This window comes from Pinus tabuliformis, chromosome 8 (genome assembly GCF_031772625.1).
Source record: "Pinus tabuliformis cultivar Carrire ecotype Pingquan chromosome 8, CPIR1, whole genome shotgun sequence".
In the NCBI taxonomy this organism is placed as follows: domain Eukaryota; kingdom Viridiplantae; phylum Streptophyta; class Pinopsida; order Pinales; family Pinaceae; genus Pinus; species Pinus tabuliformis.
In genome coordinates, this window is record NC_142294.1 from 1,595,513,012 (window position 1) to 1,595,537,266 (window position 24,255).

Below are 24,255 nucleotides of genomic sequence, written 5' to 3' on the forward strand. Positions count from 1 at the left end.
AAATATGTAGACACTGAGAAGGAAAACGAATTTATATTAATCCAAAAGCAGCGTAAAAGTATACCTTCGCTTAGGACCTCCTCTCCAAAAACCGACAAAGTCTCCCCACTACAAAAGGAAAATATGGACTCTAGTAGCATAACCCTCATAATCTTTGTCCCTTTTAGCAATAATGTAAATAAAAAATGTAAATTCAGTATACCCAAGATGCAAGATATCTATGTCTAGGCTAAACCTCTCAATTGGTCTAGTATAAATAGGATAAAGAGATACTGTAAGAGGATGAATGTGGATGCTCACGACGACAAGAATTTATTGAAGCTTATTCATGATAAGCCCTAGCCAAATCAATTAAGTGATGAGCCGAATTGATCGCTTAGAAACCATGAGACTCTAGAAACAGTTTTTAGTTTTACACACAAAACAAAAGGAAAAGACTATAGTCACTCCCATAAGGTGGTTCTGTGAGCAAAAGAAAGGGTATAGTCACCCTCACAAAGTCATCATCCACATCGTTGGGTGTCATGATTGGAAAAAGAAGGTCTGAGGCCTAAGTAAAAAGTCAATCATCATAATATCTAAAAGTCTTAAACCCTAGGGAGAAAAATAGGCTGATAACTTATGCTCCCTAATGTATGAGGTAAGAAGAGAAGATGATGGCTAGAATAAATTATGGCAAAAATTAGAGGTGAAAGAAAGAGAGAGGATAAAAATCCAAGAAGTTAGATCAGAAGACACTGGAGTTGAGGGTTATGCTACTAGAGGCCATATTTTTCCTTTTTTAATGGGGAGACCCTATTGGTTTTTGAAGAGGAGACTTTGAGCAAAGGTATAATTATACTTTTATTTTGGATTAATACAAATTCATGTTCCTTCTCTGCATATACATATTTGTAGTAGTATTTCTTATTATATCTATGTTTTTTTGAGCTAATGATATTCTGAATAGGATCACTTGTTGTCTTTTCATGTCTGTGATTGTGTGCAGGTATTGAGATCAGGTGTGGATGAATTAGATCATTGAAGTAGATCACTTGGATTCTTCTCCTAGGTGTCTAGATACATAAGTGGTCAAGTTGATCTCCTTGGGAATGAAAAACTCTATAAACTTTTATCATAATTATGAGTGTTTTCTCAATTTTCTCAATTATAAAATAATTATCTTGTAACTATAATATTTTGGCAAATTGATTATTTGAAATAAGTCAATCATGTAATTCCACCCTTTTATCATGGGATAAATCTCACATAAGTAAAAGAAAAGGTGAAAATTGATGCGTTTTAGCCAAACAACTAAGGTAAGTTGATATTGGGTTTCTCTCACTATAATGGAGTGGAAAATAGGGTGATAGCAATGGTAATAGATATTCATTTATTTTTGTAGCAACCAAAGGAGCTATTTGGTGGCAATTTCGATGCCAATTTCTAGCAATAGAGAGGTCACTCTGTAGCAGGATTTGGGAGGAATTTTGGTGAGGTAATAAATCATTTGAACCTTAGAACCTAAATTAATAAATATGCCACTCCCATGGAGGTAGGACCCAAAGACATAGTCCACACTAAACCAAATATATTATCAATTGGTTGTTTTATTCCTCTTCTCCATCTTCTATATTTCATTTTAACTGCAACCTCATTTAAGTTGTCTTATTTATATTAGTTGTTGGTTTAAGTTTTTATAATTCACGTTTGAACATTTTTACAATCCAACTCACTTCAAAATATCCTAGATCATTCATAAAAAGAATGAGAGTATTAAATATTCAAAATAAATTACGTGCATGTAGGAAAATTCTAACATGAATGATGATTAAACTCTAACACGCATTAACTAATGGAGGTGTGATTATCATACATAATATTGACTATTAAAGTAATTAAATGTTAACCTATGATTAATGCTAATAATATGTTGAGTTATCAAACATTTACATGGAATTATAGACACATGGAAGCATCTAATAGGGCTACACGGAGATATCATACACATGAGATGACTGGCCCCGTGGTTGCAGGTGGGTTTTTCTCATCCCAGATATAAGTTTCATTGATTAAAATGACCAACGTTTGAGATTTATCATATGTTAAGACATAATTTTTATGTGATTTGTTGGAGAGTATTCCATATCATTGTGGTTTATTGAATCTAGTCAAATTAACAATATAAAGTGTTGATGGAATATTGATAGGAATTTTTCTGTGACATGTCGAAAAATTGTCCATCTCACCTTAGGAATTATACAAAGTTCATACTTATGGATTGAACGAAGGAATGATATCCAAGATATAAAAAACATACACTAAATAATAAGAAATGTGTTTTCTTGTCTTGGGACTTCCTTAGTGGTATTTTTCTTAAGGAAGATCATCATCCAAGGTTTTCCTTTCATTCCAAGAGACATAAAAAAGGTTTGTCAATAGGTGGAACATTAAGGAATTAGTCTTTTTTTTTGTTTTTAAGGATTTTACGAAGGATTTATGAAATATATGTGTGCAAGTTGACATAAGAGGTATGTATACAACAAAAAAGTTATGTACCTAAGTATGATAGAAAAACTTAAAGGATACTTATTTATTATGAATTAAGTGCAGAATGGGGGTTGTTTTACTGCAACACTAGCCTACCTAGGCCAAGTAGATATATGCCCTACTGGAAGTTATGAAGAAGTGGAAACACTATTTGATGGGAAAGGATGCAATAATAACCATAAATATTCGACCACTTATAATATATACATGCCAAAAGTAATCTACAATAGGCCAGATGTTACAATTCGATGGGGATTCTACAACATATTTTTATTTAGTGATCAAGCATAAGTAGGTAGCACAAAAATGTTGGTTGAGATGATTTCAAGGCCAACCACATGAAAGGTAATATATTTGGGAAATATTATGCACATGGCTCCGTTCACCCATGATGCATACAAAGAGGCATATTCATAGGATTAGGAACTTAAGGAGTTTCTTTAACAGTTTTAGGACTAGAGTCATGTGGACAATGGTGATAGAAAAGTTGGCTAACATATCTAGGATGGGTTAGTTTATAGGTTGGATAGTTTGTGTGTTCTTAAAAGTCATCAAATTTAGTTTATTAGAGAGGCTCACACCTCAAAGGTTGTAGGGAACTTTGGTGTAATAAAGACAATGACCAACTTGTAAAGGTATGTGTATTGGCCCAAGACAAAGGAATAGGTAGAAAGGTTCATAATATGATGCATATTTTGCTTTACCAACGTGCCTAGTAATAGGAACCATGGATAATATCATAGCTTACCTATAACTACTCATCATCAAGAAATAATTTCCATGACATTTGTCAAAGGTTAACAAGCAACTAGGAAGGGATATGGCTACCTATTTGTGCTAGTTGATATGTTCACGATGATGAGTGTTATAATGCCCTAAAAAACATGGGGGCTTCACTCAATTAACCTTTGACATATCACATGCATTTGTGGCATACTAAACAATACCCCTAATTTGACTACATATTGGAAAATACCTTTAAAAATCACATTATTTAGCCCCATACTAATATGAACCCAATACACATTCCCAGTTAAGAAAACCCCTACTATTAATATATATTGTAAGTATTCATCTTTTCATTAACATTTTTCATAGTCCTTTATATTTTTTTCATTATCTCTAAGCTCCATTTTTTATATTTACCAATATAAAAACACTTTACCCTTATATATCCCCTAATACATTATGTCATTTTTTCCTCAAGATATATCCCCCAATATGAATTCGCATGGTATGGTATTTCTCCCCCAGTGAAGTGCTTGTGCTATAAAAATACCATTAGTGAGAAAGAAGTAGTGAAATTATTCTTTAGACACATTTGGGTGCACTTTGGGATATCAAGGAACATAATTTCTTAAATGAACACAAGACTTATGAGTTTACTTTGGAATACATTGTGCGAGAAGTTGGACAGAAATATGAATAGGTATACACAATTCTATACATAGATAAATGGGAAGGTAGAAATATTCAGCAAGACTTTTGTCAAATTTTGATGGGCTACAGTCAAAATCACCAAAAGAGTTGGGATGAAAATATAATATATTTACAACACTCTCATAAAAGAGTAGTCCACACTTATATTGGTATGTCACAATTTAAAACTTGTTTTAGATATTTTCCACCTTCACCTTTGGATAATGCAAATGGAAAAGGAGGAGTGAGGGAGAATCTTGCATGGGATGCAGTAAGGGAATTTTTTTTATGAGAATATTAAATAGATCCATGTATAGGTACATGAGAAGCTACAATAGTGAACAAAAAAATATAAGGACAAGAAAAATCAATACGAAATAGATAATTCTTCAAAGTGGGAGATATAGTATGGTTATTGTTGAACAAGGAGAGGCTACAGGGTCTTGCTAAGAAATTTAAGGCTCTATGATATGGTCACTTTGAAACACTTGGAAAGATGGTAAATACTTCCTATCAACAATGTCTAGCCCCATACATACACATTTACTTATTAGTGAATGTAGAGAATATGACTCTCTAAGCCTTCCATGCCAGACCAGGATGAGGAATGGGTCCTTTTATAGAGGATTTAGCACCAAATTCTCAAGTAGATTTGATAGAAGATAATTTTTTCCATGAGAGGTGTAGAATTAGAAGATAGGCGTAGCATGACCTTTGTCATATTAGGTTGAAGGGATAGCTTCCAGAAAAGGCTAAATGCAACACTCGAGAGAAGGAGGAGGAAAAAGTTCCTTGCCTCATTTAGTAGAATCTTTTGGGAACGAGAAACCTCCCAAAATTTCAATGTGTGATCTAAATTGTATTAATATATTGCTTTGCATCCGTATTGCTAGTTTCATAGTATAAAGAGTGGGGAAATAAGCTCACATGACCATTTTTACCAACAGGAACCATTTTTAGAAATTGGGGTTTGACAATGTTTTAGAGTAGTTTGAGGAATAAAATGACATATTTTCAGGGTACAAAAATTGTTAAATAATAATCACATCTTATAATTCTATTCTACACATATAGGCCTTTCTAATGGTACCATAATTGCGCCAATCACAGTTCATATGCAAAATTTATAACACTTAGAAGTTGACCTTCCTGTTTTGACCACGATAATTCAAGTGGATGCCATGGAAATCTCCATTATTCATGGAAAATGGGCTAGAAATGTGATCATGATGAAGAATACTATAGGATCCAATATTTTAACTATATTTAAGAGTTTGAAGGAGTCAAGCTTTACCACTAGTAAGCTATCACTTTTACTATATCCAAACCACTAGGAGGAAAAAGGGTTCCATTTTATTTGAGTATGTTTTGTTCCATAGATGAGAAGATTTTCCAATAGTAGATAATAAGAGAGAAAATAGAGAGGCTTTTTTCAATGTAGCATCCCATGCACCACATGCCTCACTTCTTTGTACTGCATCCATTTTTCAATTTCAAAAAAGCCTTCAAGTTGAGTTTTTCTCTTGAAATGGTTTCCAAGGTTACATATTGTGTTAACTTTTCATTTATGAATTTATTTCATTTTTTTAATACTTTATTCATAATTATAATTTTCATGTATATGCAATAAATAGTAATTCACATAACCAGAAATATGAGAAATAAACCCTCATAATGTAGATTCGGAATTTTCAGAATAATTTTATCATATTTGTTGTGATGAAATATCTAATTGAATATGCACTACAATTGATGAATCATAATTCAAGGTGTTTTTTTCCCTGCTTGGGATTGAGGAATTGACACAATACCGAATCAACTCTGTAACGATAAAGGTTATCCTCAATAATAACATAGCTTATAAATTGATGGTGTATACAATGATGCTCATCATGACACAAATGAGACCAAAAGTGTTGAGTTTGGAGATATAGACCAAATGCATCCCCATATGATGGATCAGATGAACTAATGGGAAATAATGATTCATCAGGAAATGAGTACTTAGCCATGGGTTCTTCATGGGATAATTTGGATATTAACTCAATGAATGCCAAAGATTTTCATGAGTTGGAAACAAAAAGCCCCTAATCAATAAGCTTGAAGGATCATAATCTCTTTCTAACATAGACTCCCAATGATTTTTCAACTAATGATATGTTTCATGGGGTTTGGAACAATAACTACCATATTTTTTTACAAGACTATATAATGTCGTCACCCTTGGACAACATAGACATCAACCAAATCCAATTTTTGGATTTGGGAATAACAAAGCTTGAGACCAATGAATCCTTTCCTAAGGTAATAAATGGCATGTGCATTACACATCTCATCTTCATAGAGGAAAAATACAAAAATGGTTGATTCACAGGCCTGAAGGTAGAGCAACAATTCGCGATTAAAATAAATAGGGATCAATAATGGGTAGAAAATAGGTCTTGTTTCAAAGCATCAAAATATTTAATCCTAGTAATGCCATATGAATAATATTCCTTTCTTAAATAGCTTTATAAAACCTTTCATTATGTTCTCATATTTGTAATAAATCCATGTAATAAATTATTCTCCCCTTGTAAATATTCAAGTTGGTGAAGAGTCCGTAGGTGAGGAAAATTGATGATAGGATCAACCTTTGATGGATGAACTCTGGTCGCTTTCTTTGATACAATAAAGCCTAGTAACTTCCCAAAAACCACACAAATGACACACTTGTACTAATTTAAATGGATCCTATAATATTTCGAACACAAAAATACCTTAATGATGTGTTTGATTTTGTGAAAGTTATAGGACATGGCCGAATGGAAAGTGGCACTAACATTTCTACGACCATCAGGAAAACTTTGATAAGAAAATGTTTCCCATGGGAATATTACAATGACTATATGTTGATCATATGGTTTGATTTATATTTGCTTACAGTAGAAAAACCATCCATAAATGAAAATACAACACTTCCAACACAAGTATCAAGAATTTGGTCATTGAAAGGGCTCACGTATTATGCTTTGACATGAAAAATTAAGGTCCCCATAATAAAAACAAGCCCAAATTATCACTTGTTTGTCATTTATTGGAACAAGATTGAAAACCCACTTTGTCAAAGGTACATGATAAATAAAACTAGTCTTTAACTAGTCTTGAACCTCTGCTTTAGTAGTAGCTACTTCACAAGGGTTCACACACTTGACGCTTTGGTTAGTCGCCTTGGCTACATTGGATATATTAATGTCATGTTTGATAATATTATGTTTGATAATAGGCATTCATTTATAAGACCGAGCGAAAACATCATAAAATTATTTGTATAGAATGGTGAAAATTTCAGTTTATTAGGGAGTAAAATACCCACCAATCGCAATGTGTTGCATGACACCTGGTTTATATAAATGTTCATGGGTATAGTCCTTGGTATTTTACCAAATTCCCCTATGATAAAACAACATGCAACATGTTGGAGGACTAGGACGAGTCAGAAAAGGAAGAGGAAGCCAAGATTTTGGCTGACTCATCCAACTTTTATACCTGAGGAGGGAATGATGAAAGATGATGAATCTCCTCCCAAGTATGATAAGTGACTGACATGACATCCATAATAGCTTCATTAGTAGGAATATCATCATCTAATAAGTGATGAGAAAGTGGTTGGTCAACAACCCAAATGGGAAAAATATAGTCATCGGGTTTGTCACCATAGAATTGACCTAACTCATCATGATCAAATGCTGACTACATCATTGATATGCAATATCAACTAGAATTAATTAAATATTCTTTCCATACAAATCAACCTTTGATGGAGAAGTCACCACCTAAGGATCGGGTGACCAATGGTATCCCCTAGTGATAGAACAGACCATGTGAATGCAAGAAATAAAAGTTGATGGAATATTGGGTGGGGGCATACGGAAAACACCCATAAGTGATGGGATTTTAAATAATCATGCATTGGAATTCTCATTGGTTGGATGGTTATCTCCATTAAATGGCACAATAGTTCCCATAGTGGTGAATTTGGTTGTTGACATGAAATAATAAATCTGATTAATCATAATGATAGTTCCTTTGTGGGGAAGAGAAGAACGAAAAAGATGACAACATGATAGCATATGTCACATAACTATAGCTATGGATAAGGAGGATATTATAGTCTAGTGGTTCTTTAAAAAAATATATGTCAACGATAATGGTTTCCCTACTATATTGATGACAAATCTTTGCAGAACACCCTAAAGTAGGAAAGAATGACCATCAAAGGCTTGAATTTTAGTACATGGATTAACAAATGGTGGACAACCAAGAGCTTTCTAGCATGATGAAGACACAATACAAGTGGAATATCCTTCATCCACAAGAGTGAATCACACATTATGATTATGGATACACACTAAAATTTTAAAATTGACGTGATGAAACAACCTAAACTAACTAGAATCAATGTTAAACATGATTAAAATTGAATCCAAGGTATAAATCCCTCTGATATCAATCAACACGACTCTATGTTGCATATGCTAGCTTTGTAGAACCTCCAAGGAAGACATGACATAGTGTGTTTGGGATATATTCTCAAAAATAGTATAGTGCTAGAACACCTTTGCATTTAGGATGTGTGTCAACATTCACATAAAACCATTAGGTGGGTGAAATAAGTAATCCAAAGTCTTATCTAGTGAGGTAGGTCCATTGGGTAGAATGGTGGTGGCTAGGTCACTAGAAGAAGAATTAGACTGTAGATTCTCATAATACTTAGCGATCTAGATAAGTAGGCTTGGTCATTCCACATAAGAATAGGTGTTCAACCTTTGAGAAATGTGGTCCTCACACACCCTGAAGTAGATGTGGAGGAGGTTGTGCAACCCTTTTTTGTTGATATTGGGAAAGGAATGGACATGTAAAAAAAATAGTTGTTGAGTGGAAACTCATATGATAAGAAGGAAATGAATCTCATAGATTATTGGGAAGTCGTGAGTTAAAGAACCCCCATGAAATATTACAAAAGGGAATTTAAAATTTTCTTAATGCTCATTCTACCCCCACCTTGAGTGGGGTGGGGTCAATGTAGCTCTTAAAAAGTTTTAGAAGCATTCTTATATTTATTATTCTTCTTCTTCCTTCCAGGTTGTTGATAATTTTGTAGTTTCCTGGACTATATCATGTCAATCTTGATGGTTTTCTCAAGAGACATGGCTTTTTCAAAGCTAGGTGCAGTTTCAAGGGCTTGGTGGTAACAAGCAACTGCTATAATTTAGTAGCTAATTAGATTACGAAATTAGAAGATATTGCACCAATTATAGAATTTGGTCTTAGTTTAGGTTGTTATAGATCAATTGAAGGACAATGAGAATTAGGAATAATGTCAATTAATTTTCTCAACTAAAAGTAACTCAAGTCAAGATGATAGGCATGTAAAATGGTTTTCTCCTATGTGTTCACCCCATCGATAAAAGGATCATTGGAAATAAGTGGTACAAAGGATTCTGTAAACAAATCTTTATGAAATTGGTTAGGAATATTAGTTGTAATCAATCACTTTACTTTCCTCCATTCATGTATTTGATAAAAAATGTGGGTATAGGTCTCCTTCTTGAATGTGGAGAGGAGACAAAATGGAATTTTTTGCTGTGAAGGTAACAAAAAGTGGTTCAGGAATGTTCATTCCAAGGAAGCATAGTCATGATAAGATGTCTTGTGTAGTTCAATGTACCATTTTGTAGCATCATTGATGAGGATGATTTGGAATATTCTCAACCTAACATAATCATCCACCAAATAATTTGAACATCACCATAGATGGTAAGTGGTGATATGTGTGGTCAAATTCTCTCCCAACTTTCCTTCCATATTAGGGATATCATATGGTAATTTTACAAGCATTCGAGGCCACAGAGGATTGTGGCACATGGGGTCATTCACTAACTTATCCAAGTCTACCAAGTCAATATATGCTATAAATGAATACTAATGTTTATTTAATGGGTCCACAGGTATAGAAGGACCCCTTGGAAGATATTTTGGTTCCCCCATAAGATAGTTTTTCCAAAAATAATGGTTGACTAAAGGGATGACTATATCCAAAGTATTGGAAGTAGGACCAACTATCATGGTGAAAGGATTAGTATCCCCGGAGTGACTTCATCTAGAGAAAAAGGAAATCCCCAAAATATGGTTGATGATGGGATTAGACCTGGCAGTAGAAGGAAGACCCCTTGATGCATGTGTGAAAAATTATAGTATCACTAGTGGGGACATTTGACCCAAGTAAGTTATTGACTCTTAAGGAATGGAAAGAAATAGAAAATTATGTTCCTCCTAACACAAAGCTTACCTACTGATTGAAAGCTCCTCCAAAATCATTTTTTCAACTAGAATAACTATGAACAAATGTAGAAGCCCCACTCATGGAAGGTTCCTTAAAGACTATTGAACTAAGAGATTATAAGTGCATTTCTATTGTCCTAAATTCTAAGAAAAAATTTAGAAAAAGGGAGTGATACATATAGGCTTGAGAAACGTTTTTTGGTTGCAAAATAAAATTGAAAGGGCCCTAAAACAAGGATAAAGGTGTTGTTGAAATTTAAGAAGTGGTCCCATTCATACTGATTGGTAGTAATTGACATTCCTAAAGAGAATCCCAATGTAGATGGTGATGGTGGATTTGTTTCCCCCATGGTAAATGCACCACTCCAACTAGGAATTTAATGTGAGAATAAGGAAAAATGTTAGATCAAACAATCACTCAATTGTACAAGTATAGGGATGAGAATATTAGTTGTCATTGTAGCAGCTACAAACACCCTAAAATTTTTTCCTATGCTTTGTTTTGGAGCCTCCATTCTAAATCACATCAAATCATCTTGCACTGGTATAGGTACTTATGCTTTGATTGAGCCTGATCCTTTGCATCTTGGCTTTTATTTGCTTACTTGATTTAATGTCTAACCCACAAGCTCATCCCTTGACTTTATTTTCATCTGTTATGGGCTTGCCTTAGAGAGTTGTTAAATTCTTGAGCGAAGCCAACCTTGCTCTCGAGATTTGTGTAGTCTAAGATGATAGTGAGCCTTGAGCTCAAGAATCGCATAGTGTTATATTGCATCCATCCAAGAGCTTGGAAATTGCGCACAACATGAGAGGCAACCTAGAGCTAATCAACAAGGGTGAAGAGTTTAATCATGAGTTGAACAAATTCAAGTGCAGAGTGTGAGTCAGAGAGTTCCTTCAGCGTTTGTAAGGCTTCGAAAGCATTTGAAAATGGTGAAATATGTTGACTCACCTCTTCACTTACAGATGCTGCAATCAATGCATAGGCTTTGCTATTCTTATTTTCCCAAATGGTGAGCTCCTTGTCTGAGGTAGGTTGGACTAACTCTTTGTCTCCTTCTCCAACACACCTTAAAAATGAGAGTGTGTTTGATTTCCCACGACCATTTAGGATAATTCTCCTTTTCATTGAGAACTACTCCCACAATAGATATAATTGAATGCATTGTAAAATCTGTGTACAGTGGAGAAAAATATTGCTGCTGCAAAAATTTCTGCGTAAAATGATTGTTATACCAACAATGTTCAACTTAACAACATTCAACGTTCACCCGAATATCAGAGTCTGACTTTAGTTGTAGTTATTTTATTTCTTTGTATTGCAAAGATGAACAACGAAGATGAACGGAGGAGGACCGTCGATGGTAAGAGATCAACAGTTATCACAAGCAAAGCAAGTCCGGGCGATAACCACGGCTACAGGCAGATTTCGAGTTATAAGACGGATTTTGGGCAAATAAAAAGAGGTAAGTGGTATTGAGAGGGGAGCGCCCGATTCCACTAAGTGGTTGATATGTAGCGACTAGAGGAGAGAGAAAAACCGCTTGTATCAGGTAGGTAACTCTCGTGCAACTAATGCACCTAAAAATTCTATAAATCATCAGATCTGGAGGTTATGATCAATGGTGGATATTAAAAGGAACCTTTTGGGTGGGTAACCGTCGTGCAAGTGGTCCCCCCCGAAATCAACATCAACCGTTAGATCTGGAGGTTGAGATCAACAGTGGGGAATGAGTCAGATAAAATGAAACCTCGGGAACTCTGTCTGAACGAGTTTCATGAAGGGTATGATCACATCACAAACATGCTGCGGTATTGATCGGGGTAAGAGATTTGCGATATGCGATTAAAAAGCAGACCTGGCGATATTTATATATATGGGTTTATAATACCTAAGATCTGGCTCAAGGGAATAGGAAAAAGGATATATGTGAATATGAAAAAGGATATATGGTTCTTCAATGCAAAAGGGTATATATACCATAGTTAGAGCAAGAGGAAATCCAAGTCATTACAGCACCTCCGGCTTTGACAGTTATCTCTAATGCAAGGCACTTCAACAAATGTATTAAATGATAAATGAGATTTCATAGGGAGTTGACAGAAATGTCAGGCTACAAAAGATGCAAAACAATGGAAAAATAGAATAGGAGTTACAAATTAAAAACAAAGCCAAAAAATGGCACCTGCTCTGATACCATGTCACACCAAGAGGTAACTCCTCAAATCAAAACTCTTATTATTCATTCAGGTTGTTCATTATTATATACAAGAGGGAGTGACTATTTGGTTCATCTCCCGATGACTCTCTATCATCACTATTATTTATTTACATTGATTACAGTTATACACCCAATCCCTCTGATTAGGTGTCAACACTAGAAATTGAGCAAAAGCCTTTCTGCTCAGTAGCTTGTCAGTGCATGAACCAAAGAGTTTCCCAGTTCCTCCCAAAACTATGCAATCTCTCGAGGAAATGCATGATAATTTTTCCAAAAAAAAGAAAAAATAAAAAAGTGAAAATGAATCCCTAATAAATAGGGATATATTTTTACCAATCCAAAGGATGTACTTGAGTTATTTTGGAAACTTCTGCCAAGGGTTGCTTTTTCCTTGATTTTTGGCCATCATGCCATAATACCTAAACTGACCAAATATATTTAATCGACACTGCAGAGCTCATTTTCACATTCAGTCTTGGAGCTCTGGCATTCCCGAGGAGATGAAGGAACCTTCGATGTGACCATCATCACTTTTTGGGGTAATTTTTGCTTTTATAGTCTTTTGCCACTTTTTTTGTCGCTTTTGCTTGTTTAACTTGTGATATTGTTGTTTCGATTTCTTTTATGAATGACTTTTGGTGTTCTAACTTATTTTAACTTGTAGAAGTGTTATTTCATTTTTTAAAATGCCTTTCTGAAGCGTCGCATGTATTTTGCCATTTTTGCACCAATGGTCACCATTGTGGTTACTCCCTTCACATGCTTCATTTTCCTTCAATTGGATTGATTCCTCCACTTGTTTCACTTGCATGCATCATCACTTAATTAGATATGTACTCAACATCACACCATCCTTCATATTTTCTTGATTTCACACTCCCCTTAGGTAGATTTAGGCTCCCCTTACCAAAATCTTGTATTTCATTGCATGAACTATGCATTCTCGGAGCTCAAGGCCTCTACCTTGGCTTATAGAATTGCATAGAGGATGTCGTGGCAATGCTCCAACTGTGTGATGAATAGTTCCAAGAGCTGGCCTCCTAACTTGACCACTTAGATTGTGCAATGTGCAATCTCTCCCAGCTTGTGCCTAGAGTGAACTGCGCATTGCGCAGTTCCGGCTAGAAAGCTTCATGACTAACTATTGGGGCTGCATAGTACATAGTTCCCACATTCACCCTCTAACCTCTACCAACCAAAATTTTCTAGTCCTTCGCATATTCAGCCTAGTTTGTTACTTGATCATGTCTTGAATTTTCTTTAGTTTTTAAGCTGACATTTCCTTTCCATGAGTGCCCTCTCTATCCCACAGGTACAAAAGTTGTTGACCATATCTCAAGAAGTTACAGTTAAATTAACATCGAAGAGAGCTAGATGAAATAAAACCGACAAGAGAAGTATTAGCGATACATAGTTAAGTAGATATCAATTTATCTACAAATTTAGGCAGACACTCAATTGTTCATTAATAAGGAGACAGAGTTGACATGGTAGAAAATAAAACATAATTTTTGAGAGGACTTCAAGGAATACTTAGAGGAATGATAGGTATATATTAGTATATGGCCATCATGCTTATACAAGTTTTCATGCGCATAACCTAACTTCCCATGTGTGGAAATTATCAGCTATATTGTCTCACACATAGATAAAGAGACTATGACATTGACAAGTGCTAGTGGGATAGAGCTTGCCACCTTTAAGGTCGAGAACTTCCAGTGGATATATCATTTACCTGAGCCAGTGAGGTGCATGAACACACTTTTTTATGCCCCCATAGCCATGTGAACATGAGGTATATAACCAAGCATTGGGTGAAAGAGCCGCCAAAGTTTAGGCAAACACCCAATCATGCTTACAAGATGAAGTCTCTAAGGAATTTTATCGATTTTTGATTATATTTGCATGCATAATATATGGTCAAGAGAAAACATAAACCTTTCTTGAAGGTTGGGAAGTCTTATTGGGCTAGTTGGTGAGCAATGGAAGGCCATTCAACTGGTTGGACTTGTTGACTCATCAGTTGAAAACCCATGTGGCTAAGGCTCAGAATCTATCCAAGGATGGAAAAGAAATATTCTACTTGTACACATACTTATTGGATGCAATCTGTGCCCAAAAACAGTTTCATGGCATGAGATGGAAATGGAAACTGAAAGAGACTACAATGAACTTATATGGCTAGTTTATTTCTGACTATAGCGATTGATGAGTAATGGAAAATCTAACTAACCATTTCATCACCCTATTGTATAAGCTTATCTTTGAGCAGGATCCACCTTGCATGTCACGAGAAGCAATGGTGGCAATACTTAACATTGTAGATTGGTATGCCTCACCAAGTGGAACTTTAATCAGGGTGTTTGGCGGAGAGAAGACTTTGTATGTTCTATCAAGGTATGCCATGGACAAGCTAGTCATGCAAGAGGTCTCATATCACCTCTCCATAGTGTTATTAGTAGGACTGCATAGGAAGAACAAAGCACCATGGTCTGATATTCCTTTCCGGAGTGGATTATATAAGATTAAGATATTGAAATATGAATATGTCGAAGCTAAGGAGGTATTGAAATTCAAGTTCGGCAACAAAGACTTTAATCCATATGATCCGCATGGTATTTGTAAGAGCCACCATGCAAAGGTGTATTATCCATGGCTCCACCAGACATTTTACTAGCATGAGGAGGACCCTTGGAGGTAGTTTTACAATGCCTAAAAAATCCATGAGTCAGTCAGCATAGAAACAACTTGTAAGGCTTCTCTGCAAGTAGAAGAAATTGAGGAAGTAACGCCAACATCAGCAGTGAGAAACAAGCCAATGTAGAAAAAGGGAAAGAGGAGGATTGTTGAGAATCTATAGGCAGAGAAAAGCTAAAAAATGAACGCAGATCCACTTTTGGAGAAAGTATCTATACCAATAGAAGAAGAGAGGGAGCAATGGATAGATAGATTAGAGCAAAGGAAGAAAGAAAAGAAAAAGTTGCGGGAAGAAGAACTGAATTTGCAGGAGACAGAGAAGAAGTTGAAGTAAGAACATGACCTGAGGAGGAGAAAAATAGAAGAGAAGTAGAAATAGGAGGAAGAAGAATGGTAAGGTGCAATGGTAGAGAAAAAAATGGCCATACAGGTCCATGATTCATAACAACTAGTAGTTGAGGAAGACAGTGAACAGATACGGGATCAAGAGCTTGCTCAATAGATTGAGCAACTGATTCAAGTGAAAAGCATGGAGTTTGAATAGAAGTCACAAAATAAATACACTGAACTTATTCCGAGGCTTATCAATTCTTGATAATATTTTCATGCAGGATATATGGTCAAGAGGAAACGAAACCCTTTCCTGAAGGTTGGGTAGTCTCACTAGACTAGTTGGTGAGCAATGGAAGGGCATTTAGCTAGTGAGACTTGTTGGCTCATCAGTTGGAAACCCATGTGGATAAGGCTCAGAACCCACCCAAGGATGATCAAGAAAGATTATACATGTCCACATACTTACTGGATGCATTTTGTGCCCAACAAAAGTTTCCTGGAATGAGATGGACATGGACACCAAAAGAGACTGCCACCAACATATATTGTAAGTTACTTTCTAACTGCAACTATCAAGGAGTAATTGAAAAGCTAACTAAAAATTTCATCATCCTATTCTACAAGCTCATCTTTTAGCATGATACACCTTTCATGTCCCCAGAAGCAATGAAGGTGATACTTAACATTTCATATTGGTATTCCTCACTAGGTGGCACCTTCATCAAGATGTTTGGTGGAGAGAAGCCTCTGCACGTTTTAACCAGGTATCCCACAGACAAGTTGGTCATGAAAGAGGTCTCATATCACCTCTCCATAGGATTATCAGTAGGATTACATAGGAAGAAAAAAACACCATGGCCTACTCTTCCTTTATATATCATACTATACAAGATTAATATCTTGAAAGATGAAGATGACGAAGCTAAAGAGATATTGAAATTCGAGTTTGGCACCAAAGACTTTAATCGATATGATTGCCATGGTATTTGCAAGAGCCATATGTGAAGGTGTATTGTCCATGGATCCACAGGACATTTCACTGGCATGAGGGGGACCCTTGGAGGAACTTCTACAACACCTCAAAACTCCACGAGCTGCTCAATATAGCAACATCTTGGAAGGTTGATCTACATGTAGCAGCCGCTCAAGAAGAAACAACAACAATAGTAGTGAGAAGAAACCTAGTGAAGGAAAAAGGAGAGAGGGGGATTTCTAAGAATTTAGAGGCAGAGAAAATCTACAAAATGAAGGCAGATCCCCTTTTGGAGAAAGAAACTTTGGTAGCAGAAGAAAAGTGGGAACAAAGAATAAACATAGTAGAGAGAAGGAAGAAAGAAAAGAAAAGGTGGCAGGAAGAAAAACTGAAGTTGCAGAAGATATAGAAAAAGTTGAAAGAAGAACATGAACTGAGGAGGAGAAAAAGAGAAGAGAAGCAAAAACATGAGGAAGAATAAAGGGAAGGTGCAATGATGGACCAAATAATGCCCATACAGGTTGAGGAGTCGGAACAACAACTAGTTGAGGAAGACGTGAATAGATGTAGGATTGGGGACTTGCTCAACAAATTGAGCAACTTATTGACATGATAGACATGGATTTGGAATAGGAGCCACAAAACGAAGATGCTAATCTTATGCCGAGAGTGCTAGATGTCATCTCTCGGTCTCCACCACCTCCAGTATAAAAATCAATCCCGAGGGAGCAAGGAGATGTTGTTCTCCTTGATGATGATCAGATCATGAATGCGTACAATATATCATTTGATGAATTATAGAAGAGTATTGTACAAGCCATGTGGAGGAATAATTTTCCGAATGATCACACATCATCTACATTCATGAAGGAAAAGGTGATAGTGTGAGACACTAGAAAGCATCCCTGCTTCCCTTGTCGATGCCAGCTTGAATTATGCAGGAGCCACATGGTCAAATGTTAAGTTCCCATTGGCCGAGAATGAAAAACTATTAAAGAAGTTGTAGGCTCCCAGGAAACAAGTAGAACAACTCAAAGATCAGAGTGTAGTTTTTGCAATGGTGGAGATGAGGGAAGCGATACTTTCTCTATGACCACGTGGAAGCTATATGGTATATTTGTCACCGTGCCTAAAGTAGTTGTCCATGTGCCTCACCTACAACAACGGAGCAAAGAGTTTGTTCAAACTCTCAATAACATACATGCTTCCATTTCCCATGTGAAAGAGTGGACAATGTGGTACAAGCGAGCCGCACTTCACTTAACTAAGAAAAAGAAGCCATAGGAATAGCTAGAGAAGGAAAAAGTCTAATAGTTGATCCATAACTATGAACATATCGTCCCATTAATTAGAAGCATACAAGCTTGATATGCACGGATGTGCAACAGTTTGGATGTGATCCGAATTTAAACAAGAATGAAATAAATTACAGATATAACCATAAACATAAAGATGTAGCAAAAAAACTCTTCATTTAATTAATAGAAAAATATTGAACTATGCTTATGAACGGAATGGAAATAATTTAGCTAGGGAAATGGTAGCTTATCTTTGAGAGGAGATTTCTCAGCTACATGCCTTTGAACTGAGTTTGAATGAGGCCTAAGAGCCTTTTAATTATTCAACAATAAGAGAAAGCCCTAAACAACCAAAACCTTAACTCGAGGAGATGTAACACCAAGCGTTTATGGACCCCATTGGGGTTAGTTGGGTAGCCAACCTCCCGGGGTCGTAACTTGGTCATATTATATTCGTTTGATGCTTATGATACCTGTTTGGAAAGTTCTCTCTAAGGAATACAACTACCAATGTGATTGCTATAGCAATCACTAAAGAAATTTTGCCAAAAAACTTCATTTAGGGCCTCAAAATGTCTTTAGAAGTTGAGGACCTGAAAAATTACCAAAAATAGTAAACTATGCTACAATTAAGGAGACACACAAAATTGACTAGGCGGTCTAGGTGGAATAGGTGGGTGGCCACCAATATCCACCTAGAACATTCCTCCCCCCTTAGGAAGAAATGGTCACCATTGCGTGTAGAGCCTCCATGAGGTGAGGGAGTTTATGTTGAAATAGGTCCTTAGTGAACCACTTCCCCTGGTGAAGGAGTTGGTCTATTTGACAAATTGATATAGCTATATCCTTTGGTGCCATGTGTTCTTGATCTATGTGTCCATGATCTAATCAGTTGTGGCATGTTCCATGCAGTCTAGGTTGAGCTCGATTGGTGTGACTTGTTCTGCAATGTCATATGTGTCCAAAAATGGTTGAAAGTGTGGCCAAAGGAGATCTACATTGAAAATTGGGTGTGGACCAAGGAACGGTGGGATGCTAAGCTCAAAGGTATTATCACCAATAGCATTGGTGATGATGTATGGCCTATATCGGAGCAGGTTAAGCATGTGGTGGGGTCTAACAAGATGCTCCTTCTGCAAATGTAGCCAAACTTTGTCGCCCACCTGAAACTTGTATCACACCTGATGTTGATCATGTCGCTACATGTAAATGGAATCTTCAACAATGGAGTGGTGATATATGAGTTGATTGGGTAGAGATGCTTTGAGAGTCATATCAAATGAATAATTTACTTGACAATGAAATGGTACCCCTGTGGGGGAGGAGAAGATGTCCCTATATTCTTTCATGACTATATCCACCTATTTCTTCTCTGTGGGAGAACCCTTCCTGTGGGTCATGAATGTGTCTACGGTCTTCCAATTACTTTGAGAGAAAACTAGAAAGAAAATAAATTTCCTAGTCTACGAGATGATCTTGCTGCATTCTTAGCAGAGATGAAAGAGGTGTCATTAGGTGGGGCTACCTCCGATATCCTGTACAATGTATTACCCAAATAAATAATCACAGGGCGAGGTCTAGACTCATATACATCATGTCACTTCCAGGAGTATGGTTGTCATAATAATACATGACAAATGCCAAGAGCAGAAACATGACACAATATATCATCTATGAAGGGCTTGATATTGTAGGGGAGGCAACACTATTGGCTGACTCGGAGATCTCGTCCTTGGTGACGCTACCCGATACTATATGACTGCAGGTGTGGTGTAGTTGGTAGCCATAACCGCTTCATGACCTCTACTAAAATGAGTTTATTTTTTCTCCCACTATCGACAATGAATTATGGCGGTGAACCCTCAACCCACATCTATGAGTGGAAGAGATGTTCTGCCTCCTCTAGATCTTCAGGCTCATCCTTCCGGATCTTGGCAATGGAAACAGTGGCACTATGCTCCCTATCAATAATATGCTCCCCTTTGTTATTCCTATTGTTGGCTTCTCACTCAGAGTTAGAACATGCATCTAAGTATGAAGCCTTCATCTCATCCACCAATGATTGATTGGCCTGACACTCACTTCTATTGTGATTGAGCCTCTTATGGAACTCACACCACTTTCCTGTGTCCTTCTTTGACATTGTCATGGTGTTCTTTCCTTACGTCTTCAACGGGTTTTCTTGGGTCACCATGTCTTGGCTTGGTCCCTTGTTCTGTCATTTGGGGTCATCTTTCCATTGTTTCAGATTCGTTGATCCAAATTCTATCTTCTTATATCTAAACTTGTGCTTGATATTGATAGCATATTTGTACATCGTGTTGAGCGAGGAGTTGTACAAGAACTCTATCTCATCCTAGATGTACCTGTGTAGGTAGCCGTAGTATTTGAGTACCAAATGCCACTCAGAATCCTTGATACCCAACTTTGTACAAAGGGTATGAAAAGTATTGGTAAACTCGGGCACATATTGGTCCCTTCCCCATCATAGTGTGGTACACATTATGTATTTATCCTCATAGATCCTGATAGGGTAGTATTTTTCCTTGATGGTGTCCTAGGACCAATTCCAAGTGGATGTGGCTGAAAATAATGAGGGTTCCTTCTCATCCTTCTACTCATATTATGTTTTCCACCAGTCCTTGACGTGTGGGCAGCTTTGAGAAGTGAAAAAGTAATATTTTCTCGACTGCAAAAATCATGAACAGAAAAATATCCTTCTAGTAGATTTAACCATTTATCTACAACATCTGCATCTATCTGACCCTCAAATATGGGAATGTCAAAGTTAACTAGTACCTTAAACGGTGTGGTGCTTCTAGAGTAGCTAGTGAATGTTGTTTCCCTTGGCTAGCCACTGAAGGATCTAAGCAAAGTTGTCCATCATCGCGTTCCTTTGTGGCTTGAGAGATTCTTCAAGCAAGATTTTGATAGGATCTCCTACCCTCTCATCTTTCTTTTCATTTGCCATGGGAGGCTGTTGGGATTTGTGAGGCTAGTCTTGCTAAGGTTCGACCAGTTCAAGCCCTAAGTCCTTATATCCCGACCTCATTGGGGACATGCAAATAAAAATAGAGAAAGAGCAGACTGCTTTGATACCACTGATCTGAATTCAAACAAGAACTCAAAAACTTACATATATAACCACAAATACAATATGCAGCAGAAAAACACTTCATTTCATTAATAGAAAAATGTTCAAGTATACTTACAAACAAAATGGAAATAAGATAGCTCAAGCGATGATAGCTTATCTATGAGAAGAGATATGGCGGATACATGCCTTTGAAATGAGTTACAATGAAGCTCAAGGGCCTTTTTATTATTGTAAATAAGAGAAAACCGTAAACAACCAAAATCGTAACCTAAGGAGATGTAACACCATGGGTTTGTGGGTCTCGTTGGGGTTAGTTGTGCAGCCAACTTCCCAGGGTTGTAACTTAGTCATACTATCTTCATTTGATGCAAATGATACCTCATTAGAAATATATATCTCAGGACCACATGTGCCAATTTGAATTCCGTAGTAAATTCTAAATCAAATTTTCCAAAAAAATGCCTTTTAGTGCCTCAAAATGGCTTCAAAAGGTGGGGACCTGAAAAATTGCCAAAAATAGTAAATTGTGCTACAATCTGAATTGGAGGTCTAGGTGGAATAGGTAGGTCGCCACCAATATCAACTTGGATTAGGATGTCATGGTGAGAATGAACATGATCCCATCGATTGATTCCCTGACCTAGGCTAAACCAAAGAAGCAAGTCCAGCTAGAGATTGATGACTACATGGAGTAGCTAAGATGAGAGTTCACCAAGGAATACTTGGAGCTTAGCACACATACAATGAAGAAGTGCATTGGCGGTCCTCTCATGGTAAATACCATGTTTGACCTGCTTCAGAATGAGTTGTACATATGTTCTGAGACCATATACATGGATCCTATGGAGCTAAGAGTTTGCTATCAGAAAGACACCATGAAGTAGTTTGGGTACATCATCACATAGTACTAAGCTTGGCATCAATCTTTGACTGAGAAGCACCAATTAGACATTGTCAAGCTAGTCTTTCCCCAAAACTTAGAGTCATAGTGTTTTTTCTTTTCAGGTTGTCTCTAACCTACTTTGTCTCACATGCGTACACATCGAAAATGTAATATTATTTATAAATATGTTGTATGTGAAATTCTAAGTGGAATTAGTGGAATGTGAAAGGTCATCATGTTATGTAATGAATTGAAGAGTCATGATGAAAGTTAAAGAGTGACAAAGGGGAATCTCAACTATCACCCTACCCTTTGTTATAAATATAGAACCTCATAACTCATAGAATAGGCTTTTGGGAGCCAAGATTTTGGCTAGGCTTACACTTAGAAAAGGCTTGAGAGTATTGTGAAGAGCCTTGGATTATCCATAGCGTAGAGTGAGTATACTTATTTGGAGGAGCATGATTTCTTGACTGTAATGTTCCACTATTGGGGTTTGTAGTTGTCAATGGTGTACGTATGGATGGAAGTTTGACTTATAATAATAGTATCAGAGCCAACACACTTTCATGTATATGTTTTTATTGTAGTTGGATTATTCTATTTGCTTTAGCAATTTATGTTGTTTAAATTACACATTTCTTAAGAACTGCATTGTATGAAATTGTATGAATCCTATTGAATGTGTGTTGTTGGATCAACCCATCACTTTAATTTGTGGATTATTCCGCATTTTAGCTTGTGATTTCATTCTGCTCATGTGTTCCTTTAAATCTACGTACTATTACATGCTTCTAAGGGGCACACTTCCTTTTCCTTTGCATGTGTTATAGTGTTCATGCATCACACTTGAATCTATGTAGGGTAACACAATTGCTTTCACCCAAATTTATCTTACTTACCTCTACATGCTACTACGGTCAAGGAATTGCGCTACCACTCACTATTGGGACTCCTACTCCAAATGGTTTGAGGTCTAGATGGGACATAATATTGGGGAGATCCTTTTGAATGTTGTAGGGTCTAGCACCATCAACATTTATGGTGCTAGGAGGGCTAGATAACAAGCTGAACACTTGAAGTCTGTTCTGCATTTTTGCACATATTTCATGACTTATGTTGAAATCATAACCTTGACATGTTTCTCAAATGCTCATGATTTTGAAGTGTCGACGAGAATTATGGATAACTTGTCTAAATATAAGTTCAATTGAGATAATGGAATACCCTTGTTCAGACACACAGTTGCCTTCATTATCTTCTGTGGTAGGCATGATGTCTCCTCAAAGGACATTGCCTGTGGATTGTTCTCTTTCACATTTGAAGGGTGCGCAAAGAAATGGATTCACACATTTCCCCCAGCCTCTATACACTTGCTTGATCACATGTTTAGAGAATTATGTCGTGATTTCATTCTTTATGACCATAAACTTAATAAAAAAAAATTGCAGAAATCACCTAATGAATCTCTTGAGCATTTTCACGATCATTTTCTTCATTACTGTTATGAATTTACTAAAGATGAAGTTGATTGGAAATTTTTGGAGGAAATATTTTAGTATCTTTATCACATTTCTGAGAATCCACATGAGTTATAATCTTTCGAACCTCTCCCAACCTACCTCGGTGCTAGAGCTTCTAAATCTAATACAAACAAGGTTGTTGTCCCGAGTGACCCTCCATCCCCTTCTCATCAATCAGCTCTAGATCCATAGGTCGAGGTAGGAGAAGTTGAGAATCAAACTATTTATTGTCCGCATCTCCTCCTACCCAACCTACTTAGGGTTACTATTCAGATTTGGACTGCAATCCCAATTGTTTTCATGTGGTCTTATCTCCTCACCCTTCATCCTTTGGTTCCTTTGATCCTCTGAATTTTGGTGGGTTGAGTTCATCCGTATTGAATATCACATGTGATGTTCATGATGATCAAGTCTTGGACAAAGTGGGTGTTGAACAAACAATTTGTGTTATAATTTTTTATGAGTATGTGTGGGATCTTTAACAATAATCTATTGTGAGGCATGAACTCCTTCTGTTTGCACCTCATCCACTTTATCCTAAAATCTTCCACAGTTATGTTATTTCCATTCCATCTTGTGAAATTCATTTATCGTTTTCCTACTTTCGATCATTCAATGGACACATCAGATGCCAATCTTTCATTTGATTGTGGAGAGGAAAAATATTTCTTTCCATATCAACCCAATCTCCCATCTTACCTTTCCAAAAACATTGAGGTTGAAAATTATCATTTTTCATCATCCACTCTTTATGATTCGTCAGATCATGAGGACATCATTTTTCATATTGAACATTCTGATCGTGTCTATCGCGATCTGTTCGTTCATTCATCAAATCACGATTTTGATTTGACTGTTGTTGATCTTTCAAAGCCACTGATATTTGATGATCCATCTTGTGATGAAGTGGAAACTCCTCAGGTTGTCGTGGCACTTCAACCCAAGATGATGGTT